This window comes from Aquila chrysaetos, chromosome 12 (genome assembly GCF_900496995.4).
Source record: "Aquila chrysaetos chrysaetos chromosome 12, bAquChr1.4, whole genome shotgun sequence".
Lineage (NCBI taxonomy): Eukaryota > Metazoa > Chordata > Aves > Accipitriformes > Accipitridae > Aquila > Aquila chrysaetos.
Window position 1 is genome coordinate 42,889,484 of NC_044015.1, and position 26,243 is coordinate 42,915,726.

At 44.7% G+C, this 26,243-nt stretch overlaps 1 long non-coding RNA gene across 2 annotated transcripts in view; it reads right to left on the reverse strand.

Annotated features, from left to right (window-relative positions):
- Positions 1 to 5,083: 5,083 nt before the first annotated feature.
- The window catches only part of LOC115348880, a 49,370-nt gene continuing 28,210 nt past the window's right edge, over positions 5,084 to 26,243 (reverse strand). For both annotated transcript variants that reach the window (XR_003925951.1, XR_003925950.1), the window contains exon 5: positions 5,084 to 5,176. This is a non-coding gene — a long non-coding RNA (uncharacterized LOC115348880). The remainder of the gene's footprint in view (positions 5,177 to 26,243) is intronic.

Consider the following 26,243-nt stretch of genomic DNA (forward strand, 5'->3'; position numbering starts at 1 on the left):
GCTCAGCGCTGCAGCTTGAACCATCTAAGAGTGGGTCCATCACAAGGCTCCACCACCAGATCCTCCCCTCACCGCTGCACAACTTTCCTCTCAAGCTCTCCAGACAGAAAGAGGCTTGAGAATAGATTACTGAAGTGAATTTTTAGCTACACACAAAGATCATTAAGGTCTCATCTTGCAGTCCGGTGAGAATCATTACATACAAGTGAAGTCAGCTAAAGACTGAGTGCCTTGTTTCATTAGTACTTAATTATTGTTCACCATAAATCTCAAACAAGATATTTTGGACAGCGTGTTTTACCCTTCTGTTTTGCAGATTTACTGCTTTCCTGTGGCTCCTTCTCCCAGAGCTTCTCTTCTGTGTTTGCTTTATTTTACTTTTTTAACAGAAAAACTTGCTTTGGCTGTCTGAAATGTAATTTTCAGCCACAGTCTATTTAATACTTTAATGTGATTGTAGCAACATTCTTTGAGTGACAATACAAACAAATAAATCAACACCTCTTTACAGTTGCTGTAGGACTGATTTTTCCCCTTGGCTGAGTTTTCTACACATTCATGTATTGACTTAATTCTCACTGATCAAAGCACATATTGGCTTCTGGATAGAGCACTGGTATGTGTAAACTGAGATGTGCCTAAAAAGCCAAAATATTGCTGGTCAAGATTTCAAAAAATGACTGACTGCTTTGTGTGTTCAGCTTGCAACTTTTTCAGCATGTCATTTCTCAGCATTTTTTTTTTTTTTTTTTTTTTTTTGGAAATGGAGGCCCTCAAAATAACTATTCCTTTCAAAAATTTTGGCTGCACTCTTTGTGCAAGCAGTGTTTCTACTAAATATGAAACATGAAACATGAGCAAGTGTTACCACCAGCCTTAGCATAAAACAAACAACAATCCCAGATACAGTGACGCTGTAAGAACCAACAGGTCCTTCAGCATCCAGGCCACAAAAAAAGACTCAAGTGCACCTGCACATTCATTGCAAACAACCTCAGCAGTGCTGTTGTGGCAATCATGCTGGCGAAAGGATGCAAAAGGAGGCAAGATTTGCAGGGATGAATAACGTATTTTATTAAGTCAATGAATAGCTGACTTCTGGTATAAATGGCAAAAACACACACAACTCCTACCTGAGAACTGAAACAGAAGCTGTAAATGTTATTCATTGTCACCATTTATGGGAAAAATGGAAGTCCTAATGAAGACTTGAAGTCAGTCACACTCTGCCATTAATATCTATAGGCAAAAGGATGCCTCATGTTACTTTACTGCTGTTTAAGTGCTTTAATAGCACTCAGCTGAAACATTCAATACCTAGTTAATATCCAAACACTGGGTATTTTGCTACCTGAAGTTTTAGCAGTGAACTGAGAAACCGAGGCTAAATCTACTGGCAAGCCCAAGGCAAAAGAGAGCACTTTGCTATCCTTATCCTCAGGGTCATAGCAGGAACGGATCCTAGACCTGTGGGCTTGCCACTCTGGCCATGCTCCAGCTAATGCTCAGCAGCCACACACCTACCACACTAAACGATATTAACCAAGCCTGAGTTTATCAACACCAGCTTAACTTCACGCTGAGGATTTGTTCCTGGATTATACCCACCTAACTAATTAAGATTACGGGCTGGCCAGATAACTCAGATGAGCATGGTGAGGGGAAAATAACTCCTCAGACAATGGGGCCACGCTTCTAATCTCTTGGCCAAGATCTCCAATTTCCTTTCAAATCTGGTGAAAATAAGCACAAGATACAACGTAATTCTGCTAGTGTAAATACATCTGTCATATCGTGTTAAGTAGCATCTTCCTCTTCAAACTTTTTTTTTTTAAATCCCCAAAAAGTGAGATTCCTGGCAGCTCTTGTCACTCTGTTGTAGCCCAGAGAACCCCCCCAGCCCGTGCCCGGCTGAGCACTCGTTAATAAGCCTTTGATGAGTGAGAGGCAGCAACATCTGTGCTGCGCCCGCCCTGGGCGCTGAGCTGCTGCGACGGCTCCAGCGGGTCGTGCTGGCCGGGGCTCTGCAGCCGCTGCCAAACCGCGCTCCCAACGGCACGTGGCTGCGGCTGAGGGAGAGATGGCCAAGTGCTGGAGCTGCCTGCCACGCTTCTAATTACACAATGAGCTTACATTTGGGTCAAAGAGGCTGACATTTGAAAACTGAAGCCTTTCACAAGAATGACTGCTCGGAGACAGCAAGCGAGAGAGAATTGCTGCTTTGCCTCCTGCAGAAGAGGAGGGAGCCCGACAGCGTGGGCATCACCTGGGACGGGGCAGGCAGCTGAGGGCCCTGTGCTGTCCATTTCAAGGTGGATCTCTGCAGCCAGGGTGAGTCGCTGAGCAAGAAGGCTACAGAGTCAGTGTCTCTTAGTCCTAGTTAATTCATATTTTATAGATGACGGCAATTGTGTAACTCTGTCACCATGTAATTAAGAATCTTGGTCTGGAATAATGTTCAGAATCAGGATATAAAATTGTTTCAAGATGAACAACTAATCCTAGTTTTTCTTCATGCCCAAAGATGCTCTAGCAGAAAGCCTGCTCCAGTTTTCTTCCCTCCTCTTTCCCCTTTGCAAGGTGTCTAAGGTCTCACTACTCCAGGGCTGAACAGACATGAATCTCACAATCCCAAGCAATGTGAAAGTTCTGGATCTATTCCCACTTTTTCATTTTAAGCCCTGGTTTTAATTTGCCAGCCTAGCATTTCACAGGTCATGGAGTGGATTGCTGTGTTTGAGTCTGCAGGCATCGTGTTCACAATGCTTGTGTCCCAAGGACAGCGGGAGCAGGGTGACTGTTTGAAAACCCATGCTCGAGATCCAGGGGAAAAGCTGTGACCAAAGACTACAGGCACAAGCAAGGACAACGTGAGCTCTTGCATCCGATTAAATCAAAATCCTTCCCCAGCAACTTGCCGCCTAGGCAAAACAAGGCACTGACCCAGTGTTTGACCCTACCCCTTTTTAAGCACCAGAGTAGTTATATTAAGTGTGCACTTAAGTGTTTTGCTGGACCAGCCCTTCCCAGCCTGATCTCTCTGTGGCTGCAGGCATGTGGCAAGGTAAGATGCAGGCAGAATGGCTCCCTCAGACAGGGCTCGGGAACAGCGACAGAAAATAGCATTCAGCTTGCGTGCAGTGCAGGGGGAAGCTAGATGGCATAACGTGAAAAGTTAATCAGTTGTATTAGATAAGATGCCAGGAGAAAAGTTCATCCTGGCACATGTGCTGGACTTGCAGTGAAGCAGGGAACGCTTGCAGGAGGGCTGGAATATGCATCTTTGAGATGACAAGCCTGTCACTCCTTCCAGCCTTCGAGATGTATCTGCTGGGAATACAGCCAGGGATGCCATTAATGGGTTAAACATGTTAATAATGGACACCCTAGGGAACCACCCCCTACCAAAAAAAAGAAAGAAAAAAATAAAATAAAAGAAACCTCTGTAACCACTGTAATGGGCCAAAGTACACCAAAAATCAGCATGAAAGCAATTTCCACAAACGTGCTGTCACTGCACTTCCTCTGCGTTTTGCAACAGAGCATTTAAAAGGTCAAATAAAAAGACTTTGTTTGCAATGTAAAAGTCAATGGCTTGAAAACATGTTACACAGTAATCTGCCGGCGCTGAGTGGTGCCTCTTTCAAGCTGCCTTGCCACGCTGATTGCAATGCAATTTACACAGCTGGGCAGGCCCACAGGTGGCCAAAGCATGGCAGGCAGGTGGCTGCCTGTTAGAGAGTGAAGGATTATGCAAAAGAGAGGACATTTCCCAGGGAATGAGATTTCATCAGCTATTAACACCAGTGACCACCTAAAGCAGGTGGCCATAAGTACGGGGGGGCATAAATACAGGTTTCACTGTAATGCAGGACGCTCACAGTAACCATCTAATCATGACAAACAATGACTTGACAACTGCCTTCTGCATAAAGAGAGCCAGAAGCCCCCTCTTTACATCACAGAACTTTAAAAATCCCTCTGGCTGGTGAAAGCAGAGCATCTTTAAAAAGGTCTTTGCTGGCACATGCTGAATATAACCTGCAGAGAGAGAAGTGCGCAGTCAGGTTTTACTGCTGCTAAACCAGCACCCCAGCAGTATCGTGGGGGAACATCTGGATTAGAAGGCAATCCAGAGTCTTGACTGTTAGGGTCATTTGAATTTCTTTTCCTTATTTCTCTGCATGCCTACCAAGATAGCTCTTAGGCTAGCTACCACGGCATTTTATGGATACCAAGGAAATACTATCCCCACTTAGTTCAGGCTTGCAGCATGCCTGTAATTATGTAGAACAAGAATAGATTGAAGAGAGAACCTAAACTAGCTGGCTAAATTTACATGCAAGCCATCAGTGGCAGATTGCCACTATCTGGCCTCACAGTTGTTCTCCTTTCTTATGCCTTATCACTCCTATCTCCTACACCAAAATCTAGACTAGATAAATACACCTGCTTGCTTAGTCACCACCAACAAAGATTCCTCAGGTTCCTCAGATAGCAATATCAGACAATATCTTAGCATAATTCACAAACTTATGACAAAGATTTAATATTATATGCGTACAAATGAGTCTAGTAAAATAAAATAAAGGCTAACAAGCCACCTGCTTCACAACGCAAACTTCCGTAAGTGTCATGAAATTTTATGCGCTCATAAAATAGTGCAATGGAAAAAACTTCCATTATTTCACTGCAAGGGGCAAAAGCTTTCATGGTACTTGCCAAAACTTGTTCAGAAAAACACAAAAATAAGCACACAGAAACATATCGAGAAGAAGGACAAGGCAGTAAAATTCCCCAGAAAGCAGGCTGATAATTGAGGCTTCCCAGCATGTCTTTGCATGATGGTGCTCTCACATCACAGTTTTTGATTGCAAGATTTCTGGGACACAGACTGTGTCATCCCTCCCTCCTAATAATGATTCGCGGTTTTTACCACCAAATTTACCCTAGCCTGAGCAAGAGTCATGAATCATACCTGTGAGGAGGAAGAAAACAGTAATGCATTTCTTTTGCAGACAGAGAAACTGAAGCCAAGCTGGGGCACAGTGAGGAGGGAAACCCAGTCAATGGTCCACTTCATCCCGGTAATATTTTTGACACAAATATTGACACAACCACAGTCCAGATTACTTGCCTTCTTTTCAGTCTGCAACAGTTTGCACATGGTCAGTTCCTGAAAAAAAAACAGGAGAATAGCACTGCAAGATATCGAAATATTAGTGCTTTGTCCCCATGGTCTGTGTTGTTTGGAAATTTTCTGTTGAAACTTTTCTGCTCACAATGTCATATATATATGAACAATGGGAAATACGCAAAGTTAGAAAAAATTAGGCTGCAGAAAAATAAAAATTAAACAAAACAATTCAGTAACATCAAAGTACCCTGTTTTGAATATATACATTCAAGAGAGCACATTAATCTTTCATTTCAACATTATTTTTTAACTTTATTTCACATCTGTCTCAACTACTTCATTCTCATTCTTTGAGAGAAAAAAAAAGAAGAAAAAAAAGATTTGCATCTCAGAACTCCTTGCAGAGCAGAAAACGGGATGAAAACGTTTTTTTTCCTGAAGGAGTGCTAGTCCCCTTGCTGCGCTCCAGCAGTGCCGGCTGCCCTGGCACCTTTGCTGCGCAGCTGCTGGCACCATAAAGCTCTCTTTGGCTTGTCGGTGGTCTGCCCAACCCAAGACATTTCAGACAAGTATTTTGAGTAACATTCTTCAATTAACTTCCCTTTCATCAACACCACAAAACCAAAAATGTGACCCGCTGTTGGTTAGGACTCGGTCCATTTTATAAACTTCTCTGTGTGGCAGAAGAGGAAAAGCCAACTTGCAGGCTGGTCGCTCGGATGTCTGCAAAGGGCAATTGCTACCCAGCAATCATGGAAGCTTCAAACATTAAGGACAGTCCCAGACAGGATGGATTATTAGGTGTGATGCAGGCAAAAATGTTAGGGAATGCAGAATAAATGTAACAGCCACGGAGTTATGCCATTTATCCTGTTAATGTAAGAGGTATGTATTGAATGCATATGTATTGGTATTAAAAAACAGAAAGTGTATACATACCAGATATCTGAAAGGTTGTGTGTAACATATCTTTTGAAACACACTTGCTAACATGAGGTTTTACTGCATTATGTTTGCTATTGTAAACTTCTTGACTAGAAGTGCTTCAAGAAACAACAACAAAAAAAAACCCCAGCTTGTTAGTCTTAACATTTTACTTAAATTCCTGTTGAGGGATCTGCTGCCATTGATTCCCTGAGGTTCATCAGAACTAGTTCCCTGAGTGACATACCGAAGAAGGGCCAAGGGATCATTCTGTCCTACCCGGTAGGTAAGCGGGTGGCATCACACATTTCAAAATCATTTTGCGTACTTCAGAATTTAAGATCACGCACAGCAAATACCTGGCAACATTCCACACAGACAAGAAGGGAAACAGACAAGTAGCAAATTCACTGGATACAAATAACTGTGATGTGTTTCAGATTTTATGTAATATTTAAATCCCAGCTCCCAGGATTCTGCATCCTGTATCAGCAATAATGACTAAAACTATTGAAAGTCATTAAAGAACTTACTAATCAGTCTCTTAATTGAGGCTATCTGCTTCTCATTACACAGAGACAAATTAAGCAGGTTAAAACAGTTCCCAGCAAACATCTGCTGAAGCAAGTCAAAATTAATGGTAAATAAAATTGAGTTCCCTTTGTGGTTGACTTTTCTCCCATCTGTACCTATAAAAGTGCTATCACTACTTGTCAATCCAAACCAACTTTGTAGTACATTCCCATCCTCTCACAACATCTTCCCAACAGCCTTTTAATCAAAGGTGAACATAATCTGAAACACTCTTTTCCCCACTCGAACGTGTTCCCTTGTCCACTTGCCGACAGCGGAATACCTCCCACGCCTGGCAGTGCTCCGAGCTGTGCCGGCACCGGCCCTCAGTCCGCTCCTGCCCGGCAGCACACCGGTGCCCGTCCTCCCGGGTCAGAGCCGAAGAGAGACGTCGAGGTGTGGGGCCTTAAAAACGCCGGGGGTGGGGAACTGCATCTCAGGGTCACCATCGCTATGCTCCCTGTCTCCAGGTGATCCTTCCCTCTCCACCGCAGTGGTGCAAACGGCGTGTGACACACTGCAGATGGCCCAGCAGTCACCCGTGCTGCTCCTCGCTCAGGCAGTATCTAGCAACACAGGTGCCGGAGTTTGCGCTTGCCAGCTAGCTAGTAGCAGCCAATAATTTTTTTAAAGGAAAGTAGTAAAATCCCAATACTAGACCCACTGAGAAAGTGCTAGTAACCATCCACATTGCCTGCTTAAATGCTAATTGGTACATTGGAGAAATAGATGTAGTACACCATCTGGGCAGATCTCCAGAGTAATTTTCGAGAAAGGTATGTTCAGCACTGCATGTACCGGGCAAGGCTCTTCCTCCATCTCAGCACTACCAGCACCGTTCAATATAGCGCACAGCATGCTCTGCGTATTGGCTGGTGCCCGAGTAGATAACCATGATCTTCCTTCCCCCAGAGGCAGCTATCTCCGGACGTCAGTAAATTAGAGAGTCTCCTTGACACTGATAGACAAGTTGTCATGGAGCTATTTTTCTCCTTAACAGAGCTGCAGAGAGCTCTGCCTCCGTATCTGGCTCATGATAAATGGCCCGAGGTATTCATTTGCTCGCTCACTTATTACATTGTCCACTAATATCTTTGCTCCCAGTGCTCGCATTGCTATTGCTGTATGGTGCCTGGTTCCCGCACTCCCCACAGGCAGAAGCTATTTTGGCAGTAAGAAATTTAAAAGGGCGCCAAGATCAAAGACCTTCTACAACAGCTTCTCGGTCTAGCAGATAGCGACGCAAATGACATTCCCCAGCCCAGGAGGAACTTCTCCAGACCTCACCGAGTGCCAGGCGCCCGACAGCTCTCATTCCCCTGCTGCTGCAGCGCTGCCCTCTTTCCCAGCTCTGAACGTGGTGGGCAGAGCCGGCCCGTGCAGCCGGCCGAGGCTCAGCAGCCACTGGGAGATAAACGATCCACTCGGGAACTTACCGCTGTCATCCGTCATGGCAATAGTGAAAGGCCTGACTTCTGAGGAGTTTGGGGTATAAATACATGCTCATAACCACTCAGACAGCCTTCCAAACTACCTAGATGCCCAGCTGAAATTGAAGTTGATGAAAATACTGATACTAGTATGAATTAGGCATATTTCCAGAACAAATAAGCTCTCAGAAAATCCTAGCGGGCACCTAACTGCATCTTTAGGAGCCTATCATCTTTTAAATAATGCCTCTCACTGACAAGAAGTGTCTGCCTTTGTTTAACACACCCATACAAAAGCTCAGATAAAATTCCACAGAAGATGGCCAGGGAAAAGCTGCATTCAAAATTGAGTTGCTTTAGTGAATACAAGCAAATGAACTTGGAAGGTCACTGACATCTCTTGGCTGCCAGCCCACAGTCTGGTTTTGGAGCAGTGGATGTGAGTAGCCCAGGCACTGTGCACAGGGTGGCCCACAAACGTCGGCCAGAGATGCTGAATGAGATGTATTTATTGTACACATAGACCGATAAATTGGGAATCCTATGGTTGGTTATTGCTGAAACAAGGTCATTTGAATCTCCCATCTATTACAGAATTTTGGCATTTACATTTTAATAACAGTTTTCACCTCCCTTTCATGTTTTACATGTGCAGATGGATTTGACACATGCTACCAAATGCTTTTTTGTGACTGTAGGTTTTGGGGTTTTTTTTCCTTTTCAAACAAGAAAGCTGTTCTACGAAATCTAATGCATGAGTTGTCTGTCCTCCAACTTCATCAGTGCCAAGTTTCCAAGCAAGAGCCATCAGGAAGCTTTCAACCATATACATTCAAGACAGAGCTTTTACATATGAAATGAAACAAAAATCCCACTGGTGCCCCAGAACCGGCAGGGAGAGGCCAGTTTGCAGGCACGGCTGACAGCACTGGCATGAGTAGTACCTTGCTGATTAGCACGGATGTGAGAAAGAGCAGGAGCCTGAAGTCTGAACTGCAGCTGTGCAGCAGGACCAAGGCGAGGCGGGGAGAGCAGTCCTGGTGAGAGCACACTCAAGGCTTCCTTTAATTGTATATCCTTGAGTAACTCAGCAGCAGAGACACTAGTTGTACTGGCTAGGCACAGACCCATCCCAGTGGTCCTTCTCAAACAACGCATTTCACATTCCAATGAAAGGAACCTGCTTCTAGCACCTTGGCACATGAACCCAGAAATTACTGTTTTCAATTATTGTCTTACCTCAACAAATATGGCAATTCACAGAGGACGAGTGGATTTGCAAAACCAACCTCAGCTCTTACAAACCAAACTCAGCAATCCACATTAGAAAAATCCTCAGCAGCCTTGCATAAACACGCCTTCGGGCTGGCACTCCAATTGCACTGAGCTGAGCTCATGCTTTTTGATCCTGGGAGAACAGACAGAGGAAAGTGCATGGGAAATATGGGGAGTTTTTACAGTTATATCACTGCTCTAGAGAGCTTGCTCAGAATCCATTATTAATGTTCAGATGATGGTTTGGACAGTTAACAGCATTGAGCCAAGAATGCAGACATGTGGCTTTCTGCAGAGAAAAGCAGACCAAACCCTGGAGGTCTGCTGCAGAAGCGCTTTGAGCACCCGAAGTCTCAGACTGAAAATATGTAAGGAACGGTGTTTTGCAGGCATTGCATGACCCCACTTCACAAACACGAGTCAAGAAAATAAAGAGGGAAATACTTTTTCTTTTCTTTTGATCTACTGCTAGCAGACTACTAGACTGAATTCATGCTGCTGGTTGTGTCATATCCTCTTTCTCCTCTTCCTACACCTTTCATGAGCAAGCAGGTGTATTAGCTCACCTCGAACATATCTCAGAGATATGCCAGCTTTTTCTGAACAGCTGAGACACAACATTTCCTAAAGTAAGAAGCTGCTAGGGCATATAAAACAGGTCAAAATAGTAAGACAAAAATACTTAAGTGGCAGAAATTCCCTAGTTAGAGTCGCTGTTGGGTCTTATCATAGCCTCCGTGTCTTGAGAGTTTTGTATTATCATCTTTTATAGAATATTGGATGAAAGGTGTCATGAGGAGAAACAGTGAGGAAAATGAGAATAACATCAGAAAAAAAGAAAAGCAGATAAGTTACCAGAAAACTTAGCAAGTTTCAGATTTAAAACATTAAGTTTGATTTAATTTCTCCTGTTCTCCAGACTCACACGTCCCAAACAGAGTCTCTGGTAATCAGCCAGTGCATGTACACCTTTGGAGGGTTGTGCAGAGCTGGCGATTCTCATAATAGTGCACTTCTAAACCAATATTTTAAAAGTTTTCTACTCTTAATTGTCCATATCATCACCCGCTATAACAGGGGCACTGTGCAAATGTTTTTCAGAAGGAAGCTGCTTCACAGACCTCTGGCTGGAGACAGCCTACACTGAGCATTGACATCTTCAGATGTGATAAACACTCCTGTGCTAGCAAGGCCTATGCAAAAACCTTACTCTTTCTTCTGATTCTAATCCATCTTGCACCACACGCAACTACGAGCACTTGGTCTGACTGAGTATCTGACATGAGCTCACAAAGAGCAGGAAAAGATTTGCACAAATATTTGATTGTTGGCAGCCAGGATGTATCTGTATCCACTACTTCTGATGGTTAAAAAAGTTAATTAGAACTTCTGAAACAAGGAGACATCCAATTTTTCAAATATGATTCATCCTGTGTCTGAACTAGTCTCTCGAGGGTCATTTTCATAGTAAATTAATCTTTCTAATGTCAGACTTAAATTATCAGCAGTGACACCATGACCACAGTGTCAGCAGCAGCGATGGCCTTGCTGCAGATAGGCGTGGTAGTGACACTGATGATATTGAGTCTGACAATAGAAAAAATTAGCTTAAAATTAAAATAACTCCAATGACATCAAACACAACAGAGGCTCATTCAGATCCTGACCATGTCTGCCTCTAGCCACAAGCTCTGTTGCTTCATTTTCCCATCTGGAAATGATGGGGCTAACACCACTAGCCTTCTCTGCACAGTGCTTGAGAGGTGCTGTTGAAAAGTGCTAGACACCTAGACTAAAGCCTCCTATTCCTGCTGCTCCTAGCCAGTGGAGAGACAAGAGCTGCAATGACTATTGCTAGGACCTTTTAGGGAGGGAGGAGATGTATGGGTAACCAACTAGCTGATACATCCCTGTTGGACACGCATCGATCACCATTGCCTTCTAGTCACTCAGCCATGGAGGAGATGGGCCTTAACACTGCTATAATTAAACAAGATTTTCTTTTAGCTTGACTTTAAGCACTGAGTATTACAGCAGAAGCTCCTGAGATATGTTCAGTTGTGAAATTCTAAGAGGTCGCAATGTGCACTGGGAGTTAGGTAAATAAAATATAGCAAGTAACTGTTCTAACTATTCAACAGCCTTTGCCTCAGAGACCGCAGTTCTCTTTTATGGAGTTTTAAGCCATTCACTGAATACATCCTGGAAGTAATTTTGTCTGCTGCCTGTTTGCAAGCAAGTCAGATAATATTTCATATTTTTCTTGGCAAGATGAACTCCACAATTGGGTTCTAGCAAATACACTCTGGGATCTAAACCCTCGCTTTATATGCCATCAAAATTTTACAACATTTGACCAAAACTTTCTTCTTTGGCAAGCACTCTTGCCAGGAAATTCATTAGCCAGGATTTGCAAAAAGTGAAGGAAAAAAATCAATATTAGCACAGGCAGAGCAAATTCATTTGCTGATTAATGCAGATATTGCTTGTATTTTCTTTTACAGTCTCAGTTATCAGTGGCATTATACAGGATGTGGCAACTGTTTAACCACATCACCTTTAGCGTCACTTACAAACCAGGCTTAAATCATGGCCAGGCTGCAAATTTCATTAAGCCTGGAGAGGCGTTTTGCTGAAGAATCCAATAGTAACAGTTATTAAAAAAAAATGACAGTTAAAAATGAGATGTGTGACGTTTTTCCTTATGCATTTCTCATTTGACTGGCAGGCTGGACTTCCCCGTCTGCCCTGGTACCTGCCGCTCCCCAGGGGTGCCAACACAGGCTCCCTTCAGCTCTCATGCAATGTGCCTCGGCCAGAGAGGTGGGACCTCCCCAGGGCAGCTCGGTGTGCCCCTGAGCCCCTGCTTCACCTGCTCGGAGTCACCCGTCCTCCACCACGGGCACGGAGTCTGCAGCCCCACTTTCGGCACCACGTCCCAGGGAAGGGCGATACTCCTCTCAGTCTGTAAGCACGGCGTTATGAACCCAGCGAGTCGGTGAGTAGACGAGGGTGTTGGGGCATTGGAGGCAGCAGGGTCCAACCAGTTCCCCTGCGCTGGGCGTTTGTTTAATAGGTGCCTGCTGGCGAGGACAGCAATACCACAGTGGAGACCTCCGCCCCCAGCAGCCACCTGGTCTGAAAAGGCAACGCCATGAAGAGAGGGGAACACGAGCACCACAATCAGACATGTAGAAATATTTCCAATAGTCCTATTAAGTGGTGGAGACTTCTTCCTGGCAACAAATGCCCTGTGGACAAAACACAAGCAAACTCAATGCCTCCCCACACCAACATGCTCATCTTCAAGAAGGCGCTTGGCAGAAGCTAATCTAAATTAACAACAGTTGTGAATCTAGAGCAGATTACTTAAATGTCATTGTATGTTTGTGTGGACACTCTTATTCAGAAGGCAAATTCCCCTGACTGCCTTAAACTTAATTCTCTTACAAACTATATTACAATAAACTGGCAGCTTTCAGGGTTCCTAGGATTTGCAGGCACCCAGAACTGTCGGAGGGAGATGCTGCAGACCACCGTGGAGCAGTGCACGGCTCTGGACAACATGCTTCTGCCGGATTCGCTTTTCACGCAAACCCCAGGGCTCCCTGAAACAGAGACTGAAAAATGGCTGACTAAGTCAAAGAAAAGCCACATTAGTTCTGCCTAGGAAAGTTTATGCATTAAGTAATCTACGTTAACTGTTAATTTGGACATTTTCCCCTCAGTATGCCACCCAGACAGATGATTAGTACCACAAGCCTGGCTGGCTTTTGGTAGCAAACTGATAGACCTATAGATAAGTATTTTGTAAACTTCAGAAAAGCTTGGCAATTTACATTTTGTTATTTTAAAAAACCCTCCCAGACGTGCAGTTTAACACTGCATTCATCAATCTTACGCGCAATTAAGAGGCACATTTAAATCCCGTAGATTAAAAGTCAATGCACAAAGTACAGCGCCGGGAAGTCACGCTGCCTCAGTAGCACTGAGCGCCATTTTGGTAGGAAGAATCATACACCATCTATGCTGCTCGGGGCCTGGCCGCGGCATTGCCGCAGGCTGAGGGAAAGCCGAGGGCGCCGGGCAGAGCCATGACGGCTCCCAGGCCGCTCCGTGCCACCCAGGGGAGGGATGAAGGGAAGGCGCCGGGTTCCTCCGCAGCCCCGCGGCGCTGCCGGAGCACTGGCCATCGCCGCTGAGGGCCGGCAACCACGGGGGCCGGGCCACCAGAGCCACTGGGGCTGCCCAGCGCCGCAGAGCCATCGCTCCGGCCAGAGCCACCCGGGGCCCCAGGCCTTTCAGTCGTGGCTTCAGTCACGATCGAGGGGTGATTCGCCCGAAGAAACACGCAACGAAACGGCACGGCCAGCCCTCCTTCCAATCAGAGACGTTCGAATGGCTTTGCCGGCCTTCCTCCGTGGGTGACCGAACACCCAACGCCACGTCGGGAGCATTCACCGCTCCCGAGACAGACACACACCCGACGCAGCCCAAGAGCCAGCCCTGCCAGTCAGCAGCCACCATCCTTCGATAATTACAAAACAAACTATGCAACAAAATAAATGAGGTTGGTAATTTGTTATCGTTTTACTGCTTCGTAAGTGTGCTGAAGATTGTAAATTGGGTGCTGTATTAAAAATGACAGAAACACATTGGATCCTGCACTAAGAGAGTGATTTTACTAAGTTGTTTGTGCATTTCAGCATCTGCAGACAGTAATGGGGAGGACGGAAACAGCAACGCAGAGATGCCGAGAGGTAGCTACGCCGCTAGATAATACACAGAAACATAAATCACATGGGGAAATGACAACACGGTCACAGTGTGTTTTGGAGCAGGGTCCTGATGGTGACAGCATGGCAGAAGGACAACAGGCAGGGTGGCACCGGGTCCCCAGGCAGAGGGCAGCAGGCAGCCAGAAGCAGGCAGCGGGCAGTGGGCAGCGGGCAGCCAGCAGCGGGCAGCCTGAGGAAGCTGCATCCCTGTCGGGATCCATCCTGAGCTCCACTGCTGCTCCTGGGAGAGCGACTCTCAGCCACACTCAGAACAGCGCGTCACCTCTCTGAATGCACTGCGGTACCCTGGACCGAGGGGCACAAGGAGCAGATGAACAGGCAGACGTGCTCAGTTAGAGAGCCATTGTCTGTGCGGGCTCATTAGGGCCAGGGAGCAGATCACCCAGTGCCGGCAAAGCGGCAGCAGGAGCACAGCAGAAGTGAATGTGGGAACAAAATCTTGGAACGCTGGGAGGGTGCTGGGCCCGAAGAGAGCGATGCAAACCATAACGAACAAACCAGTCTGGAATGTAGTAACAGCGGAGCTGTCTGTCTGAAACAAAAAGATCAGTGGCTCCAGACAGTTTTTGTTTATTAAGGTTTGCTCTTCCTAAAGGGCTTTACTTCAGGGTGATCTTGCATTATAAGGCAGGATTACCCTTACTTCCTCAATTCTGCCAAGCACAAAGCACTGTTTATGAATTATTGAACTCTTCATTTGCTGTGCGCACTCTGGGTAATAGCAAGCCTGCGTGTTAAGAGGACAACCTGCCGATTATTCAATTTTCATGTGCTTTATTAACATGGCACATCAAGTATACACACATCAACAGCACACTGAAAAAAACCTGTTTGCTTTAGACTCAAATATTATGCAAAGCAAAGAAATTATTACAAAAAGGGCTTCCCCCCATTTGTTAGCACGTTCAATTATTGTGCCACTTAACCTGACTATTTTAATGTTCATCTCCTTACTCCACATGAAAGCTTTATTACCAGCACTATAATCATTTAAAAATAAGCTAAAGACTTAGACTGCTGAAGAGTTTTGGTTTTCGAGCTTAAGTAGAGGTGCATAGCAAGAATTACTGAATCGGAAAAAAGTTGGCATGTACTGTGCCTGCTGTTGGATACATCTCCAATACCATTGCAGGCAACAAATTAAACAACCCCTAGTTTTAATTAAAGGCGAAATTATGGCTATAGCTTTTCTGGTGCCAGCATGGAACAGAGAGGCTCAGCGGTTACCTACATCCCTTAGCACTGGGCAGGCAACTTGATAAGATGCTGTATTTTTTTTGTTTGTATTTGCCTCTATCAATCATACATATCTGAATGGGTAGTAGAAAATATGGCCAAATCTAATTTCTTTCCAGATAACAAACAGAAATTTTCAAGCACTCTGCGTTATTTCCTCAGCAAGAAGCTAGATTGCACTGAAGGCAACTACCACAACTACACCGCAGCAATAACGTGTGGCTTATAAACACCAAGTAGCAGGCTTCACCGCGTGCACTCCACTAGCTCCTTCTAGGTGTCCATACAGACTGATCAATCAGGGGCCATGTTTTTATTATCAGATATAGTTTGAAATCAGATATCAGCAGCTCTTTGATAACACTAGCTTGGAATGGCCACTACAGCTTGGTTCTACATAAAACAACTGCATGCAAAAACTTCATGAAACTCATTAAAGTAGCATCAAAATTTCAATATGACTTTGGGACTTTCTTGCTGTTCTTTGATTCTCTTATAGACTTTATTCCTCCAAATATTTAAACAGGTAAAGTGCATTGAAGGAAAACAATCAGGAGGGTACTAAAGGACACAACTAATTTTCGACATGTAGAAACACTGTCGACATACACAGGAATGCTCATGTACGTAATGTTAATTGTGCATGTAGGAATCCTGCTGGATCAGAGTTGACACACTGTGAATCCCAGCTGTACAAATTAGGTCTGTGCCTAAGGATGCTTCTGAAAAGGGATGTGCTTTAGGAACTGCCTAAGTCTAATGAGGTACTGCAGGCTTTGCTGAAATAAGGCCTACATAAAATGGATGAAAACTTTTTTCTAAATTTGAAAGGGAAATGTATTTAGCAAGATATATAAAGATGCCATCAGGAGTTAGTAAAACTATTCATATAAAATAAAATTATTCAGTATACTTATTCAAACATACTCTGTCATTTATCTGTCTTTACATATGTAGAAGAGAAAGATCTACTTCTATTTGTTAGATGCTTAGCTTTTTGAAAGAGTAACATAATAAGTGAATTGATAAGTAATGAAAGCATTAACTGTCATATAAAGATTATGACTCTGGTGCTCGGTAGTGCAATTAAATTTAATGTTTGTTTCTCTGTCTCTGTGAATAACGATAAGATTTCCCTTGTGAGTATCTAAGCAGCTGACTGATAACATTAGGACAACTGCTCTGGGTAGCCAATGCAATTCATTACTAACCATGTCATTAAAACTAAGTTTTGCAATTACCTTAAATGACCTTAAGTGCTAAGCAAGAAGATAATATTTAGGTGTGATTACTTACACAATAAACATGCATAAAACTATCCCCAAACCAGGTCACCCATAAAAAAAAGAAAAATAAGAACTCATTTGAATAATACTGAGATGTAAAGATGCATTCATTTTTTTGTTTTATTTTCTCTGATGAGCCTGTAATACAGGTATGATTACATTCAGAGATACGAATTTATAGTTCTCATCTCTGGATAAAACAGCCAGGAAGGCATTAATAACAACTGAGGATCAATCAAAATCAGAAATGCTTCCTGAAAAAAGGGTAATTGAGAAACAGAAAACTTGACACTTACAACAAATGGTTCTTGAGGGAGAGACATTATTTCTGAAATATGTTGACTGTTATCTAATTAAATAGAGGAAAACATTCTGGTGGCTAGACTCCCAGAACCCTAACATCACAGTTGTTCTTCAGGAGCGCTTATTAGTAAGAATAGTGGTATTGTTTTAGAGTAATGTGCATGCTCTTACAGAAGAGTTTGACATTATTCAATAAAATTCACTCTTTTGGGGACAATGAGCATCTCACATGAGAGCAGAATTTGAAGACTTCAGGACTGCATAACTGGCTGAATCATTTAATGTGGATTGTTTATCTCACTCACATTGGAATTTCTGTGGAATACATTACTCACTGTTTTCTCCTATTACTTGACCAGCCTCAGTGATGGCTCAGATGTCTGGATGAAACGATCAGTCTTCAGTAATGACAGTAATGATCACCCTGTCCTCTGCTCATCCAAACTAAGTTTCACCATCTCACACAATAACGCCCTGACAACCCTGGCTGCAGCTGGTGCTAATGAGAAATTAGTGAAGCCCTAACAATAGGAAGAAGCTGAACAAATTTAAGTTGGGTGAGCTATAGTTGCACTGGGCTAATCACTGGGATCGTCATCCCAGAAAAGCTGGGGTTTCTGTCGTGCTTCCTGCATGCCCGTTCCTCAGCCCTGCGCTGGCAGGGCTGCTGCCACGTCCAGCAGACAAGAGGTCCCAGCGACCTGGGTGGCTCTGGAAGCCAGACAGCCGTAATGCTATTCCTGTCTGGTTTTCTGAGTCCAAGCTTCTCATCTTCCCTTCCATTCATTTTCACCATTATGTGCATCGCTGTTTATCCAGGCCTTACAGCAGCAAACCGCGCTGTCGTTCAAAACACAGTTCAGTGCCCCAATGCCTATTGAATTTATTGAACGCTTCCTTGATCACCTGAATTCTTGGTGATCTGAACTTATTTAATGTCCCCGGGAGAATCAGTAAGTCAAGGTGGTACGATACATGATATACAGGATGTGACTGATGTTAAATTGACTACAAGATAATTAGATGCTAATGTCACCATTGTGTCAGGATGACATGAATGTCACTATCTAACACATCTGTGTAATTTCTGAGTGACTAGGTGTCACCTTGAAGGTTGTTTAAGGCACTCTTATGGTGGTAATGATGACATGATTGCAATATTACCCCATGCATAGGGTGTGCCGTTTGGGTGCAGGCAGACGCTACGACCGCTGCAGTGGCATAACACTGTTTCACCCACAGTCATCAAAAAGCCTGCAACCAAAGCAAAGCTAACAACAAAAATGAACCAAAATAACTTTCTTCACCTTCAGCTTAGCTCCCACTTGAACTCCTCCCGCACGTGCACTCACACACTTGGAAACACTGTTTTCTCCATACTCTGAGGCTTAGATCTGGTAATCCTGAGCTAATGACCACAGTCCGTGCAATACACAGAAGCTAAATGAAGAGTAGGCAGATTTCGGTGGCTTTTCTCTTCTTTTCTCTCTTCTCTGCCTGGAAGAGCATGCTGTCCGACACCAGCTAGGACACGCAAATGCAGCCCTCAAGGGGTGATCCTGGATGACGCCCGGTGCTCCTCCTGGCTCATATCCCCATCCTAAGTGCTGGGTCAGGCGGGAGCTCGCCCCAAAGTGCTCGGGGGTGGATGTGGGGTTCACTGCTCTGTGCCAGCTTGTGGCTCTGCAGGCCTGGCCACTCGCTAACACCAATGTGACGGCAACACGCAAGTCACCAGCAGTGGAGTTGGGGGGAAAGAATGGGGGAAAATAATCCTCTGAACCTACTACTTTGGAAGAATGAGTTAAGAGATGCTGTGGAAATCCTTATTCTTTCGGAATTTGAAGAAAAATACTTTTGATCAAGAAACTGAAGGGAGGGGAGAAAGAAGGAGCTTGAGGACCGACAACAACAAAACAAGTGGTATGTGTCATGTTGAATGTTTTCATGGATTAACGTAAACAGAGCTGCATTTCACAAAACTGCACTTCTCTCCCCCCTTTCTTTCAGCTCAATAATCAAAATCTAACCAGGTATTAATCATAATGTTATACATAGGACAAGAAATTTTGTCCCTTTAAAATGGACAGGATTCCCAACTCTTCTCCTATTGAAGCTACAGTATTTACACCGATCCACAAAAGAAAAGCATTCCTGAAGTGAACTGAGAAAACATTACTCGGGTACCTGAAGTATTCAAAGCTCTCCCGTGACTCACTCCCATTTGCTTTTCTTTTGCTAATTACACAGGCGGGTCTCCTCCCGCTGCCCACCTCCTCCTGCCCGGACCAGCCTCAACCCCGCCTTGTCCAGCCCCTTCTTCCCAGCCTTGCAGGAGAGAGGCCTGCGGGGACATCCTTGGATGGACATACTTTAATCCCCAGACAGGTGAGGACATAAAGCCTGGCCTTGAACATACTAATTAATGTGTAACTGAAGAATGAAGGCACAATCTGAGATATTTTCCTACAATGCCTCTTTAAAAGCCGAACAAGCACAGAAAGAGAGCATGCCATACCCGTAAAAAGAGAAGATCACAATGCATTATGTTGAAATATTAGGAAAGAAACAAGAAGCTGCCCTACTTGACGCAGCCAGGTCTATGCAACTCTGCCTCCAGGGTTTGTTTTCCGAGCTGTCACCCCGGCCAGACACCCGGACATTTTCCAGGGTGTATTTCGGTGACAGTTCCTAGCCCTGGAGCCCTCCTCTTGGAGTACGCCGTCCACTCACACCCGCCGGTCTCTCTCCACTGGCAGCAGCCACGCCACAGGAGCTCAAATACCGGCCCCGGCTGAGGGGGAAATGGGGAAAGCCCAGACAGCAAAACAAACTTGATGTGACAGAGGAGAGGTTCTTCACAAGGAATTCCACACCGTTGGCAAGAACTTCACGTGGATAATTACATCTCTGACTCCTCAGCGTCAGGGAAGCATTGTGACAGAAGAAACAGCTCGGTGTTTAAACGCTGTAATAAAAGCCTTCCAATGGCTTCTGCAGCGTCAGGACCGAGCACGGGCTTCTGTGCCAGGGGATATAATGAGAGGGTAAATGAGAGTTCAGCACCCACCACACATACATCTCTCCTGCTTTTATGAGATCTGATATGTAAAAACTGTTCTCTTCTGTACCACAAAACAGAATTTATTTTAATCTCAGTTGGATCTTATCAGACATGCTGTACCTATCAGCTCTTTGACACAAAAATCAAAGAAAACACTCAAAATAAAAGGAGACAGACATAAAATGAAAAAGGAGGAGGATACCTATAAAAACATTATGAACTTTAAATGCACAAATGTATTTCAGAACCCCCTTTTTTTTAAAAAAAAAGTTGTTGCAGCCAGATGTCCAATTCAGAACAAAGACTATCAGGAGTAGCCCCATTGCCTACAATAAAACCATTCCCACCTATCCTGGCCTTCAATTTAACTGAGACGTCAATATTGGCCTTTGCATTTTAATTGCATTCTGAAAACTTTCTTAGTTAGGGGGCATTTAGAAGTGCAGACAATCTAGGTCCTCATAAATACATTTGCCTGTGGTTTGTGAGATCCAGGCACGTACATCTGAAGCTTAAATGCCTTGTACCGGGAACTCCATGGAAAACCCGATATTGAAAGTTAAGCTTATGAGGCACCAAATCATTGCATACTAACTAGCAAGAAAATGAACTCTTTTTTCGCAGCTGTGCTGCGCAGCTAGCCATGTCACGGCTGGGCTCTCCGGAGCCCGTCCAGGGGAACCTGGAGCCGCAGTGCCCCGGGCAGGGCAGCGTCCCCCAGCAGGGAGGCACGGCAGGACGGCCAGCCCAGCCCCAGGGAGGCGAGGGGACCGTCCGGCAGGGACGAGCACCCGGCGGCAGGGACGAGCACCCCGGACCACGGTGGGGCCGGCGGAGCTAAGCTGCCACCAGCTGCTCCCACCGAGGTCCTCGGGAGACAAAAAATGGCCAGATCGCCCACATCTGCCAGCTTCTGTTTAAACACCCGCAACTGCGAGAGACGTGTCCTGGGCCGGTAAACAGTATTTATATATGCAAGTGACCAGTTGGGTGTATAATTGCCCCTTTATATTCATTCTCAGTTGGAGCTTTTGAGTGCTGGGCATGTTCAGAGGCGTGACACTAAAACATGCAGAGCAGTGCATTAAGGCATCAAAAAGGGTAACTTAAAAGTCATTGCCATGGCTACATGACAACTTATTTTGCAGTATAATATGTTCTATGAAATATGTATGATCTATTTAATATATACCATTTGTTTTTAGCATTTCATTTCTGATAATAGCCTTTTAATGGTAATCATGGTCTTTTAATGATTGTAATAATTAGACTCTTATAAATCAACATGTTTTATGTTAAATATGCTGAAATCCTTTAAAAATATTTATTTTTCCCTGCACTTTAGAAGCTGCTTTGCTCTTTTGCAGCATCTGGAATCTGTTCAGAGCAGCATTCAAAAGTCTTCCCAGAGCCTCATTTCCTTCCCCAGCTGTGAAGGGCTCCTCATACCTATTTCTTCTTCCCGTAAGGACGTGATAAAGAGGACAAAATCAAGCATCCATTGTTTGCATCTAAAATGCCATCGATCACATTCTTCATCTTTTTATCAACCAGAAACCATTACAGGACTAAATCTTGGCAATGAACTTGTAAACAAAGGGCTCAGAACAACAACAACACAACACTTAAGATATACTGTATCCAGTCAGCTAAAGGCATTGCCTGGTCTCAGGTGTCAATACAACCAATAATATTTCTTTACAGACTACACTTTTTTCCTTTCAGAGCTAGTTTTAGACAGCTACGTAGCTTACAGCTTTCCCATTCTTTGAAATACCCACATCCTTTCAGTCTTTCTTGTTAAAAAATATTGACAGCTTTCAGTAAGGTAATATATCCAGAAGGGAAATCTCATAATTCATTTGATCTTGCAGTGCCCCATATTACACAGGAAGGTTTAATTATACATCTAACAGTTACTCACCCATTTTGACATGGTTTCATTAGACTTTTATTAAAGACAGGGCTAGGAAAAGAGAGAATTATTTGTAATTTTTTTTACTTTTTTCTTTTTTTAAAGGGAAAAGTAGCTGCCATGAAAGTGTTTCCATGTGTCTTCCCAGTGGCCACTGATACAGACCAGACAGATCTCCGCTGGCCACACAAGGGTAAGACGAATTTTTTTTCAGATAAATAGGAGACTCACCAAAAAGTTTGAAATGGGCTTGACTGAGACTGTACATGGATTTGGGTCACATTCAGGGTCTAATTCCATCAGAAGATAAACATATCGGCATTTGGCTGAGCTGAGGTTATTTCCCGCCCACCCAGCTTCCTACCTGTTTTTGAAAGCAAGTGCTTGATCTTAAAGATTTCCATCCTTCTTTCAATGTTACTTTGGCTTAGCCAAGAGCTTCCAAAGACCTTTGGGAAAAACCTAGACAAATAGAGCATACCACTGTTTAAATCTCATTTTCTCAGGAACCCAGTTTACAGAAATGAATGTACAGAGTCATTCTCCTAAACCCCAGATGCTTACAGAAGTGCCTTCACATACCACGAAGGCTGCTGAGCTGCATCTCAGGCTGCGCCTCAGCAAGTCTCATATCCACAGGTTCAACACCTGCCTGGATTTGTTGGAAAAGCACAGGACCTTCTGGTGTGGGCTTCAACTGTGACTGGGGCACACTGGAAACCAGTTAAAAGAGAAAAAGATAAGCCATGTTATCCCATTAGTTGGCTGGGTGACCACGTAACACCCCAAGTAGTGAATAACTAGGAAGAAGGATCCTACCATGGCTTGTGCTGCAGACACAGAGCAGCCGACACACTGAGCCCGCAGCAATGGGCGGTAAAGCCGAGGCCCCACAGCAGCACCCTGTGAGGACGCACAGAGAACTATGCTACCTCCTGCTCGCATGCTGCTGCTGCCTATGCTGAGGCAGCAAAGGTGAGAGCGAGGGTAGCATTGCTCCACAGCAGTTCTGGGGGCAATTAATGGGCAGTGCTTCAGTTTCCAAAGAGAGGTCTCTTAACATTTTCTGTAGTCAGGAACAAAGGGACTCTGAAGGGAGAAAAATGGATTTTCAAGGACCTAGCAAGAACCCCAGGATAAATGAATGCCATCAAATGACAGTTTGGCCCATGGCTTTTGTGCCTCTCTTTGCTCAAGTCTTCCTTCTGCAGCCTCCTCAAAGCAGCAATTTGACTGACTTTCCAGCATCAGCTTCTCCTCTCTGCTGCTGCCACCCACGTTCAGCTGTCTGCCCCTGCTCACACCCATAACTGCTCACGGCATTACAAGCTGGCACGGAAGCTGACGCAAGCCCTGTCCAGGCTGGCAGTGAGCTAACCCAGCTTTAAGGATAGTTGTATTTAAAACAGACAATACTAAACCACATTTGAAAGCTGACAGCACTCCCAAAAGCATCACATCAGGCTGGGTCTGAGATGAACACATCTCACATACATCAGAGCTCAGCTGTAGCCCTGTAAAACATTGCAACACAACTGTCCAGTGACTGTAAGCAACCAGCACAGTTTTAGATCCCATTATGCCAAGTAGCACAAGCACTGGGACAGCTTTATCTGGGTGATGGCTCAACCACTAAGCAGACAGCACTGCTGGAGCAGCGTTTTCTCAGATGTTTTTTGGTGGTGTAAACGCCGTCCTTCTGGAAAGGCGCAGAAGAATAGGTAAGCTACCTGCCACTGGCTAACGACAATGCCTGAGGAATCAGACTGTCTCTCAAGAGGACAATGAGTACTGCAGCTCTTTGTGTGTGCACAGAGGATGCAGCACTCCACATGCTGCTGTGGCTGGTGCAGCAGCACCCGCCCGCACTGTGTCTCATGACTCCTCTCCTGCCTGCATCCCCAGCGCAGCCAGGTCCTGTCCTGCACACCCACAACAGCAGGATGACCGAGACACGGAAGAGCATCTCTGTCTGGCCTGAAGATGACATATTTGGTAGATGTATGAATCCATTATCATGCAACCACAGCTATTTTAACATTTTCAATGAAGAAAAACTCAATTTAAGCAATAATTATAGCAGATCCCCTCTCTATAGTAACAATGCAAAGAGAACATTATCACCACTGCTTGTGGCAACAACTTCAACAAAAACGGGTTAGAGGGGAAAAAAATAATTAGAATGAGACATGCATGCCTGACTCTGAAAGAAAGATTGTTTATGCCTAATACATTAGAGAAATCGCTCAAGAAGAGTTCAGCGAGAACCTGGCTTATCTGTCACATACAGTACACTGCATGCTGGCTCCACGGGCTGAAGAAGCCCAACGGCTACGAACCGACTCCGGCAGCCAGCAGGAGCCCTGACAGCACGAGGGCAACATCCCCTACAGATAGGTATGTAAAATCACCTCACAGCTTTATCTTTAAGAGACTCTTGGGAAAAATAGAGCTGGAGAAGAGCAAGAGCATCATCTAACACTCCACCTGCCTCAGGAGGATTGCTCCATGCTGCTCCCTATTGTGAACAGCAGTGGAAGGCGGTGTGGGTTACCAGGAGCCAGACCACGTGTCCCGCACATTTGCGCTGGCTGTGGGCACACCAAATCGCTCAACACAGACTTTTTTGCACCATAATGGAGCACTTGTTTCATTCTGCTCATACAGAGGTAAGTGGGCAGAACACACTGGAACGCTTGGGTCTCCTTCCAAGGAGAGAGACATCAGGATCCCATCAGGGGGGCCTCAAACAACGGGGGAAGGCAGCTAGTGTGTGTGTGCACATAGGTATGCATACCTATATACATGGATGTATATATAATATATTACATATTTGTTTAGGTGTGCATTGGTATGTTTCATATACACATGAGATTTCTCAAAGCACCTCCAGTCAGGATGGAACCCTCCTGCCCCGAGCCATACCCAAGGATGGATGAAGATGAAAAAAGTTAACTTCATTGGCTGGTCTTTGGTAGCATCTGTGGTACCCACCCTCCGTCTGTGCTTGAAGCCAGCGTGGAAGGAACAGGCGACTCAGTGACACAATTCACTGCCACCCCCCCGTCAAGTCTCTTGGTCTGAAGGTCCTGCTTTAGTAGTCTTGAATTCAATCAGTGGATTTAAAAAAAAAAAAAGAAAACCAAAATTCTCTGCTTAATATACAGAAGAGTCAAAAGCCTCTAGAACCACAGCTGAGGTAAACACTTTGACTGGTCTTAAAAAAACCAACAATGTAGCCATTTACTGTCTATGTGCTAGTGAAAACTTGTAACTCTTTAAGAAAGGTCATGAAAAAGTTGAGATTTATCTGAGCTGTGCTGCTCACAGAGTTCCAATATTTTAGGGATGAACATGAGCTCATGGAAACTGAATGGAGAAATGCCAGTTATATCCCCTAAAACCACTCACCCTTGTGCAGAGTTCATCATTTGTGTCTGCCAGGTGTTCCCCAATTCAATAACAAATACACAGAGGAAATGGCTGTGGATAACAAACCGGACTCAAACACGGGACATGAGTCCCCCAGTTCAGCTGGAGACTTGGGAAGCTACTCCAACTCCTGCACTGCCGGCACAGCCCGGCTGTCTCCAAGGGGAAACCATTTACTGCTTGCAGAAGAGCCAGGATGCCCTGGGGTTTCGCTCCCCCCTCATGAGACGGGGTTGACAATACTTCCCTGGTTCACAAGAGAAGTACACAGCATTCCTGAAGAAACGAAGCACTGCTTTGTGTCAGAGGCTATTTTTTATGTTTATATACTCAGTGGTGCATAGCATAGGGCTGTTGGGGGGGGGCGTTGTAACAGGAGAAAACAAAAAAAGGGACTCATCTAGTTCTCTGGGTATCTGCCAAAAGCTATAAAATGAAAACAAACAATAAAGACACAAGCTGCTTCTAACTCCCCAGGCCAGGTATTAACCAGCCACAGTATATCAACCCTAACCATTGCATCCTGCCAACACAACCATTTGTCCCTGCCTTGTTTCTCCATCCTCTCAAAATCTGAGCATTCTCACATGCCCTGCAAGCACGTCTCCAGGGTCCAGGAAGGCAAAGGATTTTGGAGCAACGGGTGCAGGCAGCCCTCTAAAGCGCAGGAGAACAAGGTGGTTTCTCTAATGGTTAGATCACATATGGCTTTATGTAAAAGCACCGCTTGACAAGAGGGGTGCTGCACCCGCTTGGCTTCCATTGCCCTGGCAAGACAAACTCAGGCTGGACTTGTGTTGGGACACCTGGGAAGGGCAGGGATGAACTCACACACGTGGGATTTTGACAGACAAAGCTTGACCTTGCTC